Source organism: Lolium perenne, chromosome 3, assembly GCF_019359855.2.
Source record: "Lolium perenne isolate Kyuss_39 chromosome 3, Kyuss_2.0, whole genome shotgun sequence".
In the NCBI taxonomy this organism is placed as follows: domain Eukaryota; kingdom Viridiplantae; phylum Streptophyta; class Magnoliopsida; order Poales; family Poaceae; genus Lolium; species Lolium perenne.
The window spans coordinates 135,596,429-135,618,295 of NC_067246.2; positions in this window are offsets into that span (position 1 = coordinate 135,596,429).

Sequence of the window (21,867 nt, forward strand, 5' to 3'; positions counted from 1 at the left end):
GAATCATCTGTGCGTTTGCCCTTATTGTAGGAATCTCATGCTGGAGGTTTGATGGGTCACTTTGGGCGTGAGAAGACGCTACTCATGCTAGCTGACCACTTTTATTGGCCAAAGATGAGGCGGGATGTGGACAGATATGTGAAGAGATGCATTACTTGCAACAAGTCCAAGTCCAAGCTGAAGCCTCACGGTTTGTATACTCCTTTACCGGCACCTAGTACACCATGAGAAGACATTAGTATGGATTTTGTGTTGGGTTTGCCGCGTACTAAGAGAGGCTATGATTCTATATTTGTGGTAGTGGATAGATTCTCTAAGATGTCGCATTTTATTGCCTGCCACAAGAGCGACGATGCGCCACATATTGCTAACCTGTTTTTCAGGGAGATTATACGTCTACATGGAGTTCCGAAGACAATTGTGTCTGATCGTGACGTGAAGTTCATGAGCTACTTCTGGAAGACGCTTTGGAGAAAGCTGGGGACGAAGCTACTTTTCAGTACTACGTGTCATCCCCAAACTGATGGTCAAACTGAAATGGTGAATAGAACATTGTCACAACTGTTGAGATCCATGATCAAGAAGAACCTGAAGGAGTGGGAAGATTGTTTGCCGCATGTGGAGTTTGCTTATAACAGGGTGATGCGTGCAGTTAACACACGTCCGTTGGGAACCCCAAGAGGAAGGTGTGATGCAGACAGTAGCAAGTTTTCCCTCAGAAAGAAACCAAGGTTTATCGAACCAGGAGGAGCCAAGAAGCACGTTGAAGGTTGATGGCGGAGGAGTGTAGTGCGGCGCAACACCAGGGATTCCGGCGCCAACGTGGAACCTGCACAACACAATCAAAGTACTTTGCCCCAACGTAACAGTGAGGTTGTCAATCTCACCGGCTTGCTGTAACAAAGGATTAGATGTATAGTGTGGAAGATGATGTTTGTTTGCGAAGAACAGTAAAGAACAATTGCAGTAGATTGTATTTCACATGTAAAGAATAGGACCGGGGTCCACAATTCACTAGTGGTGTCTCTCCCATAAGATAGCAGATGTTGGGTGAACAAATTACAGTTGGGCAATTGACAAATAAAGAAGGCATAACAATGCACATACATATATCATGATGAGTACTATGAGATTTAATCAGGGCATTACGACAAAGTACATAGACCGCCATCCAGCATGCATCTATGCCTAAAAAGTCCACTTTCAGGTTATCATCCGAACCCCTTCCGGTATTAAGTTGCAAGCAACAGACAATTGCATTAAGTAAGGTGATAAAAGTAATCAAGACAAATATCCTTAGACAAAGCATCGATGTTTTATCCCTAGTGGCAACAGCACATCCACAACCTTAGAACTTTCTATCACTGTCCCAGATTTAATGGAGGCATGAACCCACTACCGAGCATAAATACTCCCTCTTGGAGTCACAAGTATCAACTTGGCCAGAGCCTCTACTAGCAATGGAGAGCATGCAAGAACATAAATAACATATATGATAGATTGATAATCAACTTGACATAGTATTCAATATCCATCGGATCCCAACAAACACAACATGTAGGATTACAAATAGACGATCTTGATCATGATAGGCAGCTCACAAGATCGAACATGATAGCACAATGAGGAGAAGACGACCATCTAGCTACTGCTATGGACCCATAGTCTAGGGGTGAACTACTCACACATCGATCCGGATGCGATCATGGCGATGAAGAGACCTCCGGGAGATGATTCCCCTCTCCGGCAGGGTGCCGGAGGCGATCTCCTGAATCCCCCGAGATGGGATTGGCGGCGGCGGCGTCTCTGGAAGGTTTTCTGTATCGTGGCTCTCGGTACTGGGGTTTCGCGACGGAGGCTTTAAGTAGACGGAAGGGCAGGTCAGGGGGCCACACGAGGGACCCACACAACAGGGCCGCGCGGCCAGAGCCCAGGCCGCGCCGCCCTGGCGTGTCGTCGCCTCGTGGCCTGATACGTCCAAAACGTATCTACTTTCCCGAACACTTTTGCTATTGTTTTGCCTCTAATTTGTGTATTTTGGATGCAACTAACACGGACTAACGCTGTTTTCAGCAGAACTGCTCTGGTGTCTCGTTTTTGTGCAGAAATCCAACTTTCGGGAAAATCCTCGGAATTTATGCAGAAGGCCCTATTTTCCCAGAATAATGACGGAGAGAAGGACAATTGAGGTGGAGGCCCGAGGGCCCCACACCATAGGCGGCGCGGCCCGGGGGGGCCCGCGCGGCCCGTGGTGTGGCCCCCTCGGCCGGCCTCCGACGCCCTCCTTCGGACTATTTATCGGCCTCGACCTAAAAACGCACGGGAGAAGTCGAAGTCGCCGAAACCCTCCGTAACGCCGCCACATCACGAAACTCCGTCGCGGGAGCCGAAGTCTCCGTTCCGGCACTCGCCGGACGGGGAATTGGAGGAGATCATCACCGCCATCACCGCCAACGCCTCTACATCAACCAGCCATGTTTCCCCCATCCATGTGTGAGTAATTCCCCCGCTGTAGGCCGAAGGGGATGGTAGGGATTGGATGAGATTGGTCATGTAATAGCATAAGATTGTTAGGGCATAGTGCCTAGTGTCCGTAATTGGTACTTTGATGATATTGTTGCAACTTGTTATGCTTAATGCTTGTCACTAGGACCCGAGTGCCATGATCTCAGATCTGAACATGTTATTGCTTCATCAAGATATTCATTGTTTATGGTCTTACCTATAAGTTGTATACACATGTCGCTGTCCGGAACCGATGGCCCGAAGTGACAGAAATCGGGACAACGGAGGGAATGGTAGCGATGTGAGGATCACATGTGTTCACGGAGTGTTAATGCTTTGCTCCGGTACTCTATTAAAAGGAGTACCTTAATATCCAGTAGTTTCCCTTGAGGCCGGCTGCCACCGGCTGGTAGGACAAAAGATGTTGTGCAAGTTTCTCATTGCGAGCACGCACGACTATATATGGAACACATGCCTATTGATTGCTTTGTACTTGGACACCGTTTTATTATTATCTGCAAATGCCCTGCTATGATTGTTACATGAGTTTCTCTCATCCATGCAACGCCCGTTATCCGTCCCCGTGCCTACAGTATTTTAATCCCGCTGTTTACTAAAATCACTACTGCTGTCTTTGTTACTCTGCTTTCTTTGTTATTTCACTACTGCTCTTGCTATAAAACTGTTACTCTTGATAAACCCTTGCGAGCAAGTCTGTTTCCAGTGCAGCTGAATTGACAACTCATTTGTTAAGGCTTCCAAGTGTTCTTTGTCTCCCCTTGTGTCGAATCAATAAATTGGGTTTTACTTCCCTCGAAGACTCGTTGCGATCCCTATACTTGTGGGTCATCAAGACTATTTTCTGGCGCCGTTGCCGGGGAGCATAGCTTTATTTGGAAGTTCACTTGGATTGATATTGTTCGCTGCAAATTCTCCATCATGGGTAAACCTCGCGATACTAAGATCGCCATATTACCATCCACTACAAGAAAAGGTACAATTCTGAATACCTCTGCTGCTCTTGATTCACCATCTGTGATTGATAAACTTGTTTCACCGCCGCATGCTTCACATGCGGGTACTTCTGCTGAATCTGAAAACTCTCATAATATTGATAATGTTTCTGCTGTGCTTGATGATAGTGGTTCATTGGGATCCTTTCTAGATGCTACAATTGCTAGGTCTAGACAAATTGAAAATACTGAAACTCCTAATGCTACTACACCTGTTAGTTCACCTGAACTTGATTATTTTAGTGATGATCCTGATGAAGATTATGTGGAGCTTAATGATGATTTTATTGAAAAATGCAATGCTACTACTGATGCAAGAAAAATTAAAAAGTTGCTTGCGTAACATGCCGTTAGATATAAACTTGTCTCCTGATCCTAAGTTTGCCACATCTCCCATAAACATTAGGGATAAAGATTATGATTTTTCTCTTGATCTATCTCATATAGCTATTGTTGAGAAAACACCCTTTTGTGGTACTGAAAAAGTAAGTGCTGTTGAACACATGACTGAGTTATCTACTCTAAGTAGCTTGTTTTCTGATGATGTCAAGATGCGTACTTACTTTGTTGCTAAAATATTTGCATTCTCATTAAAGGATGACGCTAAAATTTGGTATAATAATTTGCCACCTAATTCTATTAAAAGTCCAAAAGAATTGCTTGATGTTTTCTTCCGCAAATACTTTCCTGCTAGTGCTTAACATATTGCTTTGCAGAGAATTTATAATTTTGACCAGGGAGATGAAGAGAAATTGCCTGAGGCTTGGGCGAGATTTTGCTCTCTTATTAGAGCTCGGCACGAGCATGATACGGAAAAGCATGATTTACTTGATATATTTTATAGTGGACTAACCATTGAGTCTAGGGCATACCTGGATAGTTGTGCTTGGTTGTGTTTTCAGAAAAGAACTCAGGGCAATGAAGAATTATTGGCTAAAATAAGCCGGAATCATGATGATTGGACTACGCCTGAACCAACTCCAACGCCAATATTGAAGAAGAGGGGTTTAATTAAATTGAATGATGAAGATATGAGGGAAGCCAAGAAGTCTCTCAAGGAGAAAGGTATTAAATCTGAAGATGTGAAGAATCTACCTCCTATAGAAGATATATGTGAGATAATTCCCCCTTCATCCATGATTGAGGTAAACTCCCTTCAACGCTTTACTAGGGAAGATATTCCGTATTCGAAACCTCCTGCACAGTGCTTAGATGAGTTTGATAATTATATTGTTAAACAAGAAAATTTTAATATGAGAGTAGAGAATCATTTAATGGAAAATTCTCGAGCTATTAGTGAATTGCATGATATTGTGGAGAGAACCTCCAATGATGTTAAGATGCTTGTTAAACATTTTCATATGATTCAAACTCAAATTGATCAACTCACTAAAGTGCAAAATGACTTGTTGGGGAATAATTCTAAAGAGAAACATGCTTATGAAGTAACAACTAGAGGTGGTGTCTCTACCCAGGATCCTCTATATCCTGAAGGGCATCCCAAAAGAATTGAACAAGATTCTCAACGCATTGAACCTAGTGCTCATTCTAGGAAGAAAAAGAAGAAGAAACATAAAAATGTTGTAGAATCATCTGAACCTGCTAATGATCCTAATAGTATTTCTATTTCTGATGCTGAAACTGAAAGTGGTAATGAACATGATAATGATAAAGATAATGATAAGAATGATGCTCCTGATAAAGAAGAGGTTGAAGAAGAACCTGAAAAGCATGCTAAAAATAAAAAGTACACTAAAGAAGACTTTATTGCTGAGAAACATGGTAATGAAAGAGAACCTTAGGTGCAAAAGCAAATGCCTTTTCCTGCTAAGAAACTAAAATCAAAGGAAGAAGAACACTATAATAAATTTTGTGATTGGATGAAACCTTTATTCTTACAAATCCCTTTGACTGATGCTATTAAATTGCCTCCTTATTCAAAGTATATGAAAGATATTGTTACTAACAAAAGGAAAATCCCAAATGAGGAAATTTCCACTATGCTTGCTAATTACTCTTTCAATGGCAAAGTTCCAAAGAAGTTGGGCGACCCAGGTATACCTACTATTCCTTGTTCTATTAAGAATAATTATGTTAAAACTGCTCTATGTGACTTGGGAGCCGGTGTTAGTGTTATGCCTTTTTCTCTTTATAAGAGACTTTACTTAGATAAGTTGATACCTACTGATATATCTTTGCAAATGGCTGATAAATCTACTGCTATTCCTGTTGGTATATGTGAGAATGTTCCTGTTCAAGTTACTACTAACTGCTTGATATTAACTGATTTTGTTGTGTTGGAAATGCCTGAAGATGATAATATGTCTATTATTCTTGGGAGACCTTTTCTTAACACCGCAGGGGCTGTTATTGATTGCAATAAAGGAAAGGTTACTTTCAATGTTGATGATAGGGAGCATACCGTTTATTTTCCCAAGAGGATTGAGAAAGCGTGTGGAGTTAATACTATTTCTAATGTGAGAACTATCAAAGTGGGAACTATTGATTGTCCTATATATGAGCCTAAGGAAGAATATCAAACTCTCGTGATTGGATCCATATCAATACAATTCAAGGTAACATGATTGATTTGAGATTTATTTCTTCTTATGCTATGTAAAATTTATTTGGTGACAAGACTTGATCAACCTTGTTAACAAATACTTTTTATATGCATAGAGGAGGTAAACAACATATCTTTCTTCCTCCACTTGCTTTAGTTGCTGTAGCACTTTTAATTTGCAAAGTTCCTTAGTTAATTGGAGATTTCAAAAAATTTCCTGGCCAGTAATAATAAATTAAATACCCAGAAATGTGTATTTTTCAAAGTTTTCAAAAATTCACAAAAATTATACCGTTGGTCCTATTTTTCGACGAGGCACCTGGGAGCACCAGAGGATGACCTGTGGGGCACCAGAGGGCGCCAAACCACAGGCCGGCGCGGCCAAGGAGGTGGCCGCGCCACCATGTGGTGTGGGCCCCCCTTTGCCCCACTTTGTCATCTCTTCCTCCCAGCACCTTCTCTCTCCCGAAAAAACTCGTACCAAGTTCTTCTCTCTCGCGTTTTTGCTCCAGAGCTCCAGATTTCTCGATCTCTTTGCTCAGCCCAGATTTCTTGCTGAAATTTGGCACATTTGCTCTTTGGTATGTGACTCCTCCACCCATCCAAGTAGAATTTTGTTTGGTTGAGTATATCTTGAATATTTTGCTGCTGTAGGTAACATGTTTAGTGAGCTTGCATGCTTGTTCTAAGTGGTAGAAACTAGTTTTGATGCATGATTAGTACTCTAGCAAGTTCCTATGGTAGTTTCCCTCAATTATATGTCACCAAATCAAATTTTATATCATTTGTTAAAAATTTCAGAGAAGCTATGAAGAAGTTCAACTTTGGAGAGTTGTTCAAGAAGGGGACAACCAGCACCGGGAGGCCTTCTAGGGCCGCCACCCGGATTAGGCGATCATACAATGAAGACATCATCGCGCCTAGCTTCGCGCCCGAAGAGGACAACGGGGCTCCTAATGCTTCGTCTTTTCCATGCTATGATTTTCTTAGGAATGCATGGATATTGGAGGATTTCTTCACCCTTGTCAACAGGGCAGGGTTAACTACCTATGTGCGCGATGAAAGGGAGCAATACTACATGCTCACCAAGATCTTCGTCGAGAGTTTCCAGTTCAACAACAAACAATATGAGCCGACGGTTGCATTCAGGATCTATGGTAATCCTGTTACTATGAAATTGGAGGATTTCTGTCGTGCAATGGATATTGTCCCTGTAGGTACAGCGAGTAGGATTGATGACAACCCCCGGGACTTGTTGGAGCTCTACCGAGGGATCACCGATGATGATTGTCGCACCATTCAGCGGGGCAAGATAAGGAACATTCAACTCCCCGCCATTAAGTATTTTGCATACTATATTGCTACTAGCATTCTTGGTAGGGAGAACACTAGCAACATTTCTAGTTACCATCTTGCTTTCTTGAATATTGCACTTATTGGTCAGACATCCTATCACCTTGGTGCTCTTATTGCTCGCCGCCTGACTACCAGGGGGCCTATTTTTGGAGGAACTATCGCACTGCGCATTTTAACATATCTAAATCTTCCTATTGATCCTAATGATGTGCCATTGGCCCCTAGGAGACTCGATATTACTGCTATGAAGAGTCATCATTTTGTTACCACTGATTCTACTTTAGATAATATGGTTTATAGAATGTTGTTTTCTGACGGGGATGAGAAAGAAATTCCTCTTTCCCAACCAGGTTTGTTCAGTATTGACAGGCAATCATGGTCGTGCACTAAGGAGGAAGTGGATGAACATTTGAAGATAAAAGACTTCCACCAGCAACATGACTCCGAGGACGCTGGGGCCTCCTACGACCACACCGTCACGTATCCGGGTGCTTCCTCTAGCACATACCCGGAATACGATCCATCTTCGTCATACTACGGAGACACTACCTCATGGGATCGATGGGATTGAACTCCACTTAGGCCAAAAGCCTAAGCTTGGGGGGAGGTATACCGGCATCACTCATTCTTTGCATATTATGGTTGCTGGATACTTGTACATACTTGTTTTGTTCGTTTGAGTGGTTTTCTAATGAGGGGAAGATGATATTTGGGGAAGTGCTGCCTGAAAACAGATTCTGGAATGTTACCGTAAAAATTCTCAAAAATAGCCAGAGCGTCATTTTGAGCTGCCAATTTTTGTGCAGGTTCCCCAGGTTGTTATCTAACTTTCATTAGTTGAACACTTTTCGATCTGAGCAACGTAAGATTTTTGTAAAAATCGATTTCTGTACTGCTGTCAGGTTTTGGCAGATTTCTGCCATCTCGCTTTTCTGCGTTTCTTTTAGTTTGCTATTTCTTGTTTTTGCTTTGTTTCTTCCCAAAACACAAAAAGACCAAAAATATTTCTGTTATTTCTCTTCACCATTTGTTTGCTTTGGTTTCTTGCATTTGTTTCACTTTATTTGCTATTGCTAGTTTGCTATAAGAAAACCCAAAAAGATTTTGCTTTGTTTGTTTGTTTCCTTTTGTTCTTGTTCTCAAATTCGAAAACACCAAAAATATTTGCTGTTCTTCTTTGGTTTGTAAAGTTCTTTATGAGTTCAATGGTCTTCGGTGGCTGGAGCGTGGTTTTCATTTCATATTATCCAAGCTACACAAGTGAAAAGGCAATAATGACGATCTACGACAATCTGATTGTGGTGAGAGGCTGGTATGAACTCTATTTGTTTTCATTTTTGTACATATACTCATCCATGTGAGCATGCTTAGTTGGTTCATGTGAGGTATATGTTATTTGAGAAAGTCTAGTAGTTCATGATCTCTCATGTTTAGCACCAATCTATTAATATGAGTAGCATGTCATGGATGTTTGCTTGCATTGTTTTATTCATAAGTAAGTATGGCATTGTGGTATCCTCCTCTGAATAATTCATTCATATCGACTTGGCACATGCTCACGCATGCATATGACTGAACAAAAAGTCAATTAAGCCTCGATGATTTATATTGCTTCAGAGTTCTTGTATCACTTTTATGCCTCCGTTAATTTATTTTGCCGCAAGCATGATTATGACGATTCTTGCTCTCTTGATTTGTCGCTCCCTAGTCTATTGCTAGCCTTCACTTGTACTGAGCGGGAACGCTGCTCGTGCTTCCAAACACATGAAAACCAAGTTATTCCAGAGTGTCCACCATAAATACCTATGCATGGCATTTCAAACCATTCCAAGAAAATTCTCATGCGCTACCTTTAAAACCTTCAAAATGTTTCTCAATTTGTGTTTATGTTTCATAGCTCATGAGGAAGTATGTGGTGTTTAGCTTTCAACCTTGTCATTTACTTTTGACGGACTCTCATATGGACTAGTGGCACATCCGCTTATCCAATAATTTTGCAAAAAGAGCTGGCAATGGGATTCCCAGTCCCGAATTAATTAACTTAAATAGACACTCCTCCATGGTTTGTGATTGTTGGACGGCACCCGAAGGATTCGGTTAGCCATGGCTTGTGTAAGCAAAGGTTGGGGGGAGTGTCATCATCATAATAAAAATAAAATAAAAAGGCGCTCCTTCATGGTATGAGATTGTTGGCAGGCACCCGAGGATTCGGTTAGCCATGGTTTGTGAAAGAAAGGTTGGAAGGAGTGCCAAATAAATATGCAATAATTCATGGGAGCCGCTCTTGAAAGTCCGGTTGGCGAGGTAGTTAGTGTACCCATTACCATTCGTTGACAACAACAAACACCTCTCAAAATAATTTTACTCCTGATTTATAAAAATGAAAAGCTCTAGCGCATGTTAATCCCCTGCTTCCCTCTGAAGGGTCAATCTTTTACTTTTATGTTGTGTCTCCATTATTTCTTTGAGCACTATCTTGAGAGCACGACTGTCATTCTTAGTATAATATGCTTGTCTCAAAATATGATTGATTGTGGTATAACTTTGATGCTTTTATCTTTGACAATCACTACTTCTAGTCTTTCTATGAACTCCAGAGGTGCCCGGGCATTTATGTTTTGCCAATCAAATACAGGCAAGCGAGATACCACTTTATCATACTCTCTTATGAACATTGCAATCCTGCTTATATACATGATTCATGATGCTTATTATTAATTGTTGGTACCTCTCCATGATTGACATAGCTGTTAGATGATCTTATTTGCATGTATCTCATTATGAATTGCTTAAGTATTAGCCATAGCATGAGAATATATACATCATATGAGCAAATGTGTTCGTGAAAGTTCTTTTATCGCTCAGTTGTTAACTGAATTGCTTGAGGACAAGCAATAAGCTAAGCTTGGGGGGAGTTGATACGTCCAAAACGTATCTACTTTCCCGAACACTTTTGCTATTGTTTTGCCTCTAATTTGTGTATTTTGGATGCAACTAACACGGACTAACGCTGTTTTCAGCAGAACTGCTCAGTGTCTCGTTTTTGTGCAGAAATCCAACTTTCGGGAAAATCCTCGGAATTTATGCGAAGGCCCTATTTTCCAGAATAATGACGGAGCTGTAAGGACAATTGAGGTGGAGGCCCGAGGGCCCCACACCATAGGCGGCGCGGCCCAGGGGGCCCACGCGGCCTGTGGTGTGGCCCCTCGGCCGGCCTCCGACGCCCTCCTTCGGACTATTTATCGGCCTCGACCTAAAAACGCACGGGAGAAGTCGAAGTCGCCGAAACCCTCCGTAACGCCGCCACATCGCGAAACTCCGTCGCGGGAGCCAGAAGTCTCCGTTCTGGCACTCCGCCGGGACGGGGAATTGGAGGAGATCATCACCGCCATCACCGCCAACGCCTCTACATCAACCAGCCATGTTTCCCCCATCCATGTGTGAGTAATTCCCCCGCTGTAGGCCGAAGGGGATGGTAGGGATTGGATGAGATTGGTCATGTAATAGCATAAGATTGTTAGGGCATAGTGCCTAGTGTCCGTAATTGGTACTTTGATGATATTGTTGCAACTTGTTATGCTTAATGCTTGTCACTAGGGCCCGAGTGCCATGATCTCAGATCTGAACATGTTATTGCTTCATCAAGATATTCATTGTTTATGGTCTTACCTATAAGTTGTATACACATGTCGCTGTCCGGAACCGATGGCCCCGAAGTGACAGAAATCGGGACAACTGGAGGGAATGGTAGCGATGTGAGGATCACATGTGTTCACGGAGTGTTAATGCTTTGCTCCGGTACTCTATTAAAAGGAGTACCTTAATATCCAGTAGTTTCCCTTGAGGCCCGGCTGCCACTGGCTGGTAGGACAAAAGATGTTGTGCAAGTTTCTCATTGCGAGCACGCATGACTATATATGGAACACATGCCTATTGATTGCTTTGTACTTGGACACCGTTTTATTATTATCTGCAAATGCCCTGCTATGATTGTTACATGAGTTTCTCTCATCCATGCAACGCCCGTTATCCGTCCCCGTGCCTACAGTATTTTAATCCTGTTGTTTACTAAAATCACTACTGCTGTCTTTGTTACTCTGCTGCTGTTATTTCACTACTGCTACTGCTATAAAACTGTTACTACTGATAAACCCTTGCGAGCAAGTCTGTTTCCAGGTGCAGCTGAATTGACAACTCCGCTGTTAAGGCTTCCAAGTGTTCTTTGTCTCCCCTTGTGTCGAATCAATAAATTGGGTTTTACTTCCCTCGAAGACTGTTGCGATCCCCTATACTTGTGGGTCATCATGGCCCCACTTCTTATCTCCTCCGGTCTTCTGGAAGCTTCGTGGAAAAATAGACCCCTGGGCGTTGATTTCGTCCAATCCCGAGAATATTTCCTTACTAGGATTTCTGAAACCAAAAACAGCAGAAAACAACAACTGGCTCTTCGGCATCTCGTCAATAGGTTAGTGCCGGAAAATGCATAATAATGACATATAATGTGTATAAAACATGTGAGTATCATCATAAAAGTAGCATGGAACATAAGAAATTATAGATACGTTTGGGACGTATCAAGCATCCCCAAGCTTAGTTCCTACTCGCCCTCGAGTAGGTAAACGATAACAAAGATAATTTCTGAAGTGACATGCTATCATAATCTTGATCAATACTATTGTAAAGCACATGAGATGAATGCAGCGATTCGAAGCAATGATGAAGATAATGAGTAAACAAATGAATCATATAGCAAAGACTTTTCATGAATAGCACTTTCAAGACAAGCATCAATAAGACTTGCATAACAGTTAACTCATAAGCAATAAGTTCTTAGTAGAAAGCTTTGAAACAACACAAAGGAAGATATAAGTTTCAGCGGTTGCTTTCAACTTCAACATGTATATCTCATGGATAATTGTCAACACAAAGTAATATAACAAGTGCAATAGGTAAACATGTAAGAATCAATGCACATAGTTGATACAAGTGTTTGCTTCTAAGATAGAAAGAATAGGTAAACTGACTCAACAATAAAGTAAAAGATAGGCCCTTCGCAGAGGGAAGCATGGTTTACTATATTTGTGCTAGAGCTTTCATTTTGAAAACAAGAAACAATTTTGTCAACGGTAGTAATAAAGCATATGAGTTATGTATAAGACATCTTATAAGTTGCAAGCCTCATGCATAGTATACTAATAGTGCTCGCACCTTGTCCTAATTAGCTTGGATTAACACGGATTATCATTGCATAGCATATGTTTCAACCAAGTGTCACAAAGGGGTACCTCTATGCCGCCTGTACAAAGGTCTAAGGAGAAAGCTCGCATTGGATTTCTCGCTTTTGATTATTCTCAACTTAGACATCCATACCGGGACAACATAGACAACAAATAATGGACTCCTCTTTTAATGCTTAAGCATTCAACAACAGTTAATATTCTCATAAGAGATTGAGGTTTTATGTCCACACTGAAACTTCCACCATGAATCATGGCTTTAGTTAGCGGCCCAATGTTCTTCTCTAACAGTATGCATACTCAAACCATTTGATTGTGAAAACCGCCCTTACTTCAGACAAGACGAACATGCATAGCAACTCACATGATATTCAACAAAGGTAAAAGAGTTGATGGCATCCCCAGAAAACATGGTTACCGCTCAACAAGCAACTTACTAAGAAATAAGACACATAAGTACATATTCTTCACCACGATAGTTTTTAAGCTATTTTGTCCCATGAGCTATATATTGTAAAGGTAAAGAATAGAAATTTTAAAGGTAGCACTCAAGTAATGTACTTTGGAATGGCGGAGAAATACCATGTGGTAGGTAGGTATGGTGGACACAAATGGCATGGTTATTGGCTCAAGAATTTGGATGCACGAGAAGAATCCCTCTCAATACAAGGCTAGGCTAGCAAGGTTGTTTGAAGCAAACTCAAGTATGAAATGGTGCAGCAAGACTCACATATAAACATATTGTAAGCATTATAAGACTTTACATCGTCTCCTTGTTGTTCAAACACCTCAACCAGAAAATATCTAGACTTAGAGAGAACAATCATGCAAACCAAATTTTAACATGCTCTATGTAGTTATTCATTAATGGGTACAAGGTACATGATGCAAGAGCTTAAACAAGATCTATATGAGCACAACAATTGCCAAGTATCACATTATTCAAGACATTATACCATTTACCACATGCGGCATTTTCCGTTTCCAACCATATATCAATGAATGAGGTAGTTCAACTTTCGCAATGAACATTTAAGAATAAAGCTAAGAACACATGTGTTCATACTAAACAGCGGAGCGTAATATCTCCAATATAAAGGATTGTGGGATCCAATTTTATTCAAACAAAACAAAAACAAAAACAAACAGACGCTCCAAGTAAAGCACATAAGATGTGACGGAATAAAAATATAGTTTCACTAGAGGAACCTGGTAATGTTGTCGATGAAGAAGGGGATGCCTTGGGCATCCCCAAGCTTAGACGCTTGGGTATTCTTAAAATATGCAGGGATGAACCACGGGGGCATCCCCAAGCTTTGATTTCTCACTCTTCTTGATCATATTGTATCATCCTCCTCTCTTGACCCTTGAAAACTTCCTCCACACCAAACTCGAAACAAACTCATTAGAGGGTCAGTGCATAATTCATATATTCAGAGGTGACATAATCATTCATAATACTTCTGGACATTGCACAAAGATACTGAAAGTTAATGGAACAAAGAAATCCATCAAACATAGCAAAACAGACAATGCAAAATAAAAGGGCAGAATCTGTCAAAACAGAACAGTCCGTAAAGACGAATTTTAAAGTGGCACCAGACTTGCTCAGATGAAAATGCCCAAATTGAATGAAAGTTGCGTACATATCTGAGGATCACGCACGTAAATTTGCAGATTTTTCTGAGTTACCTACAGAGAATTCTGCCTAGATTCGTGACAGCAAGAAATCTGTTCCTGCGCAGTAATCCAAATCTAGTATTGACTTTACTATCAAAGACTTTACTTGGCACAACAATGTAATAAAATAAAGATAAGGAGAGGTTGCTACAGTAGTAACAACTTCCAAGACTCAAATATAAAACAAAGTACTGTAGTAAAATAAACACATGTGTTATCTCCCAAGAAGTGCTTTCTTTATAGCCATTAAGATGGGCTCAGTAATTTCAATGATGCACTCCCAAGAAATAAGAGTTGAAGTGAAAGAGAGCATCAAGAAGCAAATTCAAAACACATTTAAGCCTAACCCACTTTCTATGAAAAGGAATCTTGTAAATAAACAAATTCATGAAGCATAATGCAACACGCATAGGAAGATAAAACAAGAGTAACTTCACAAATTTCAGCATATAGAGAGGTGTTTTAGTAACATGAAAATTTCTACAACCATATTTTCCTCTCTCATAATAACTTTCAGTAGCATCATGAACAAATTCAACAATATAACTATCACATGAAACATTCTTATCATGAGCTACATGCATAAAATTATTACTCTCCACATAAGCATAATCAATTTTATTAGTTGTAGTGGGAGCAAATTCAACAAAGTAGCTATCATTATTATTCTCATCAAGTGTAGGAGGCATAGTATAATCATAATAAAATTTACTCTCCATAGTAGGCGGCACCAAAAGACCACTATCATTATAATCATCATAAATAGGAGGCAAAGTATCATCAAAGAAAATTTTCTCCTCAATGCTTGGGGGACTAAAAATGTCAAGCTCATCAAAACCAGCTTCCCCAAGCTTAGAATTTTCCATATCATTAGCAACAATGGTGTTCAAAGCGTTCATACTAATATCATTGCTACTAGCATGCAAATAAGATTCCATAGGTTTTTTAATTTTCGCATCAAACCATCCATGTCTTAACTCAGGAAATAGATTAAAAAGCTCACAGTTGTTTTAACAGTAGTAAATAAAGCAAACTAAATAAAGCAAACTAAATAAAGTAAATGCAAGTAACTAATTTTTTTGTGTTTTTAATATGGAGAACGCAAACAAGATAGTAAATAAAGTAAAGCTAGCAACTAATTTTTTTATGTTTTTGATATAAAGAGCAAACAAAGCAGTAAATAAAGTAAAGTAAAGCAAGACAAAAATAAAGTAAAGAGATTGGATGTGGAAGACTTCCCTTGCAGCGTGTCTTGATCTCCCCGGCAACGGCGCCAGAAAAAGAGCTTGATGCGTGCAGTTAACACACGTCCGTTGGGAGCTGATGTCTACGGGTGCTTCTATTATTGTAGACAGTGTTGGGCCTCCAAGAGCAGAGGTTTGTAGAACAGCAGCAAGTTTCCCTTAAGTGGATCACCCAAGGTTTATCGAACTCAGGGAGGAAGAGGTCAAAGATATCCCTCTCATGCAACCCTGCAACCACAAAGCAAGAAGTCTCTTGTGTCCCCAACACACCTAATAGGTGCACTAGTTCGGCGAAGAGATAGTGAAATACAAGTGGTATGAATGAATATGAGCAGTAGTACGGCGCCAGAAAAGTGCTTGCTGGCGTGTAGTTGATGGTAGTAATATTGCAGGAAGTAAACATACAGCAGAACAGTAAACAAGCAGCGATAGCAGTATTTAGGAACAAGGCCTAGGGATCATACTTTCACTAGTGGACACTCTCAACATTGATCACATAACAGAATAAATAGATAGATGCTAGACTCTACACCCTCTTATTGGATGATGAACACCACTAACTGTGTAGGATTACACGAACCCTCAATGCCGGAGTTAACAAGCTCCACAATATTCAATGTTCATATTTAAATAACCTTAGAGTGCATAACAAATCAACATAACCAAACCAAGTACTAACATAGCATGCACACTGTCACCTTCACACTACGAAAGGAGGCATAGATCACATCAATACCATCATAGCAATAGTTAACTTCATGATCTACAAGAGATCACAATCATAGCCTATGCCAAGTACTACACGATGCACACACTGTCACCATTACACCGTGCAGGAGGAATAAACTACTTTAATAACATCACTAGAGTAGCACACAGATAAATTGTGATACAAAACACATTGCAATCATAAAGAGATATAAATAAGCACTTCACTATGATACTCTGAATTACTCTCTGGCAAGATAACGAACACTAATTCATCATGTAGGCAAACCTTAAAGATGCATTCCCAAGTACTAATGAACACCCCACGCTGTCACTTTGAGCATTCACAGGAGGTACTAACACACCACAATTTCATAGAGACATCCAACTCAAATCATAACTCAGTGAATAAGTATTCTGTGAAATATAGCCTAAGAGACCCACACGGTGCACACACTGTCACCTTTACACACGTGGGACAAGGAGTCTCCGGAGATCACATAAGTAAAATCCACTTGACTAGCATAATGACATCTAGATTACAAGCATCATCATATGAATCTCAATCATGTAAGGCAGCTCATGAGATTATTGTATTGAAGTACATAGGAGAGAGATGAACCACATAGCTACCGGTACAGCCCCGAGCCTCGATGGAGAACTACTCCCTCCTCATGGGAGACAGCAGCGTTGATGAAGATGGCAGTGGTGTTGATGGAGAATCCTTCCGGGGGCACTTCCCCGTCCCGGCGGCGTGCCGGAACAGAGACTCCTGTCCCCCAGATCTTGGCTTCGCGATGGCGGCGGCTCTGGAAGGTTTTCTCTGGTTTCGTCGAACGTGGTAGGGTTTTCGCGACGGAGGCTTTAAGTAGGCGGAAGGGCAAGGTTGGTGGAGTCACGAGGGACCCACACAACAGGGCGGCGCGGGCCCTAGCCTGGCCGCGCCGCCTTAGTGTGGCGCCACCTCGTGGCCCCACTTCGTATCTCCTCCGGTCTTCTGGAAGCTTCGTGTGAAAATAGGACCCTGGGCGTTGATTTCGTCCAATTCCGAGAATATTTCCTTACTAGGATTTCTGAAACCAAAAACAGCAGAAAACAGGAACTGGCACTTCGGCATCTCGTCAATAGGTTAGTTCCGGAAAACGCATAATAATGACATAAAGTATGCATAAAACATGTAGATATCATCAATAATGTGGCATGGAACATAAGAAATTATCGATACGTTGGAGACGTATCAGGAGCCCCAAGAGGAAGGTGTGATGCAGACAGTAGCAAGTTTTCCCTCAGAAAGAAACCAAGGTTTATCGAACCAGGAGGAGCCAAGAAGCACGTTGAAGGTTGATGGCGGAGGAGTGTAGTGCGGCGCAACACCAGGGATTCCGGCGCCAACGTGGAACCTGCACAACACAATCAAAGTACTTTGCCCCAACGTAACAGTGAGGTTGTCAATCTCACCGGCTTGCTGTAACAAAGGATTAGATGTATAGTGTGGAAGATGATGTTTGTTTGCGAAGAACAGTAAAGAACAATTGCAGTAGATTGTATTTCAGATGTAAAGAATAGGACCGGGGTCCACAGTTCACTAGTGGTGTCTCTCCCATAAGATAGCAGATGTTGGGTGAACAAATTACAGTTGGGCAATTGACAAATAAAGAAGGCATAACAATGCACATACATATATCATGATGAGTACTATGAGATTTAATCAGGGCATTATGACAAAGTACATAGACCGCCATCCAGCATGCATCTATGCCTAAAAAGTCCACTTTCAGGTTATCATCCGAACCCCTTCCGGTATTAAGTTGCAAGCAACAGACAATTGCATTATGTATGGTGCGTAATGTAATCAACACAAATATCCTTAGACAAAGCATCGATGTTTTATCCCTAGTGGCAACAGCACATCCACAACCTTAGAACTTTCTCACATCGTCCTGCATTTAATGGAGGCATGAACCCACTACCGAGCATAAATACTCCCTCTTGGAGTCACAAGTATCAACTTGGCCAGAGCCTCTACTAGCAACGGAGAGCATGCAAGAACATAAATAACATATATGATAGATTGATAATCAACTTGACATAGTATTCAATATCCATCGGATCCCAACAAACACAACATGTAGGATTACAAATAGACGATCTTGATCATGATAGGCAGCTCACAAGATCGAACATGATAGCACAATGAGGAGAAGACGACCATCTAGCTACTGCTATGGACCCATAGTCCAGGGGTGAACTACTCACACATCGATCCGGAGGCGATCATGGCGATGAAGAGACCTCCGGGAGATGATTCCCCTCTCCGGCAGGGTGCCAGAGGCGATCTCCTGAATTCCCCGAGATGGGATTGGCGGCGCCGGCGTCTCTGGAAGGTTTTCCGTATCGTGGCTCTCGGTACTGGGGGTTTCGCGACGGAGGCTTTAAGTAGGCGGAAGGGCAGGTCAGGGGGCCACACGAGGGACCCACACAACAGGGCCGCGCGGCCAGAGCCCAGGCCGCGCCGCCCTGGCGTGTCGTCGCCTCGTGGCCCCACTTCTTATCTCCTCCGGTCTTCTGGAAGCTTCGTGGAAAAATAGACCCCTGGGCGTTGATTTCGTCCAATTCCGAGAATATTTCCTTACTAGGATTTCTGAAACCAAAAACAGCAGAAACCAGCAACTGGCTCTTCGGCATCTCATCAATAGGTTAGTGCCAGAAAATGCATAATAATGACATATAATGTGTATAAAACATCTGAGTATCATCATAAAAGTAACATGGAACATAAGAAATTATAGATACGTTTGGGACGTATCACAGGGCGGTACATTCTACCACAGAGCTGTGTCCCTTTGAGGTGGTGTATGGTTTCAAACCCATTACTTCACTTGATTTGTTGCCTCTACCCATACATGAGAGAGCCAATATGGAGGCATCCAAGAGGGCAGATTTTGTGCGAAAGATTCATGTGAAGACTAAAGAGTTGATAGAGAAGAAAGGCAAGAGCAATGCTGCAAGGATGAACAAGAAGCGCATGGAGATGTTGTTCAAGCCTGGTGATATGGTCTGGGTATGTTTCGCAAGGATAGGTTCCCGAAGCTACGGAAGTCCAAGTTGCTTCCTCGTGGTGCTGGTCCTTACAAAGTGCTTGCCAAGATCAATCATAATGCATACTCTATAGATCTTCCAATTGATGAGTTTGGTGTCAGCAATTCTTTCAATGTGGCTGATTTGACACCATATGACGGAGAAGACCTTGGAGCGTCGAGGTTGACGCCTTTTGAAGGGGGGAAGATGATGAGGAAATCCCTACTACACTACTACCTCCGTCATTGCAAGATGAAGAAAATGCTGTTGTAAAGCTCAAGTCCAATGAAGTCAGGATTGGACCAATGACACGAGCTCGTGCGAAGCTACTCAAACAACGGGTGAACTTGTTCCTAAATGATACTTTGATCGATGAGAACTTTATACTACCCCAGTCCTATTACTTATGTATGATCAGGTATGAAGAAGGAGCAAGCATCGCACGAGGAGGAGAGGAGCAGCTGGACAAGAAGCTGGACGTGAAGCTGGACATGGAGCTGGCCATGAAGCTGGACATGAAGACATCCCATGGAAGCGCGAGGGAGGAGAGGGAGGCATGCGCGAGGGAAGAAGATGAAGTCCAGGCCGGCGCCAGGACCAATCTGACCGACCGCCACGCCGGCGCTCCCGGTCCCAGGCCCGGTCCGACCGGGCGCCAGACCGGCCCAGCCCGGCGCCGACCGGATCCCCAACTGGTGCCAACCGGGCACTATCCAGTATGCCTGGACCCCTAGTCCGGTCACCACCCGGTGCAAGGCCCGGTTCCAACCTGCCTGCCCAGTCCCAGGCCCGGTCGACCGGCCGTATGACCGGCCGACTCCGAGTCTGTCTCGACCAAATCCAATATGAGTCGGTTTTCTATGTGTATTTTCGACTCCTGGTCGTCCTGAACCCCTATATAAGTGCCCAGGACGCCCCCAAATTAGGTTTAGACCATGTTTAAGATAAACCCTTGTTCATAGTTGATTGCTTTGCAACTCTATCGAATTTCTACACCATATTGCATTGATTTGGTGTATACCCTGAAAAGTCTTGTGTGATCTGTTGTTCCATTGGGAATTAGACGGTTGCAACTAACCGCTTCGTGGCCGGCGGCTACGTGCGCAAGTGTGTGGAGTTGCGAATATCTTGTTGGGTTGAGAGCTGTTGCATTAGCGACAGGGACCAATCGAAAGACTTCGTCCCGTCATACAAGTTATCATCCTCTTCATCATCAAGTTATCTCCACTGTGTTCATCCCATGATCATCATCACCACCGTGCTTACTGAGAACATCGGGCAACCCCTTATCACTGACTGTGGGGGATTCCGGGAGGAGGTGGTCGGGCGAGGGGAGGCGGTCGGTGTGGGGGATTCGGGGAGGGGGGCGAGCCCCCGGTGGAGAGAGACGGAGCGAGTCGAGAAAGAAGAGAATAAAACGACCGAACGATGTCTATAGCGTTCGCCCACCAGCGTCTAGTAGTATGTACGGGCTTTTCCTTAGTTTTCGATTTTTCGCTGGTTTTCTCAGGTTTCTTTTCTGTTCTTACCGGTTTCTTCACGGTTTTACAAATTTGAAATTTAGCTTTTTAAAATTATAGATTTTGAATTTTGTTCAGATTTTCGAAAACCGAAGTAATAGAGTGACTCACGTTGTCACACGCGTGAAAGAGAGAATAGCAGCCAGATAAATGGACTTAGCCAAGCGAAGTTTTCTTCAGGCGGGACCGATTCCATCTTGCTTTTTTCTCCTTTTTGTGTGGTTGGATTCCATCGTGCTTCAATAGGAGCACCCGAGAATTAGGAGTATTCTAGAAAATTCGGAACATTTTGGTGGGCCATGGCCGCCAGCCCACCCTCTATGTCTTAAAATATTTACTATTAAATTGAAACATGCAATATCACACTACTCATTATGATGTCACACTTTCTACTATTTACATAACAAATACCACCGCACAATAACAACTTATCCTTAAAAATAGTCATCCCACCTCATGGCGGCACTGAGCCACCTCGTCGACCACAAGGCCCATGGCTGCAGCTTTGTGGGCATGGTTGAGCCACACCCCGTCCTCTGGCTAAGAAACTACCTTGTCAAGTACCACTACAAGTTGTAGTGGTGCCCTTGAAGGGGTGGTTTAGGGGATGCATGCATGGATGTGATGAACTTGATGATGATGTTGATGATGTACATTTTGGCAGTAGCTAGGGTTGAAAGACATTTGATGGCCATCTTTTGTAACTATGATGAGGTGTTATATACTAACCCCTCAAGTGATGGTGAACTTGTGGTGTTAGGATGACACCCACTTTTGTTGTGGTGGTAGGATGATACCATAGTAGTGTAGGATGAACTTCTGCTCTACTTTTGGAATGACCATGCATGCCCCTCTTAGTTTATCAGTTGTTGTCAATATTTGTGTAGTTCTATTGCACTATTACGAATTGGTTCGTGGTTGTGACCGATTACTTGTTCTTTTTTATGTCATGCTAGTGGTATG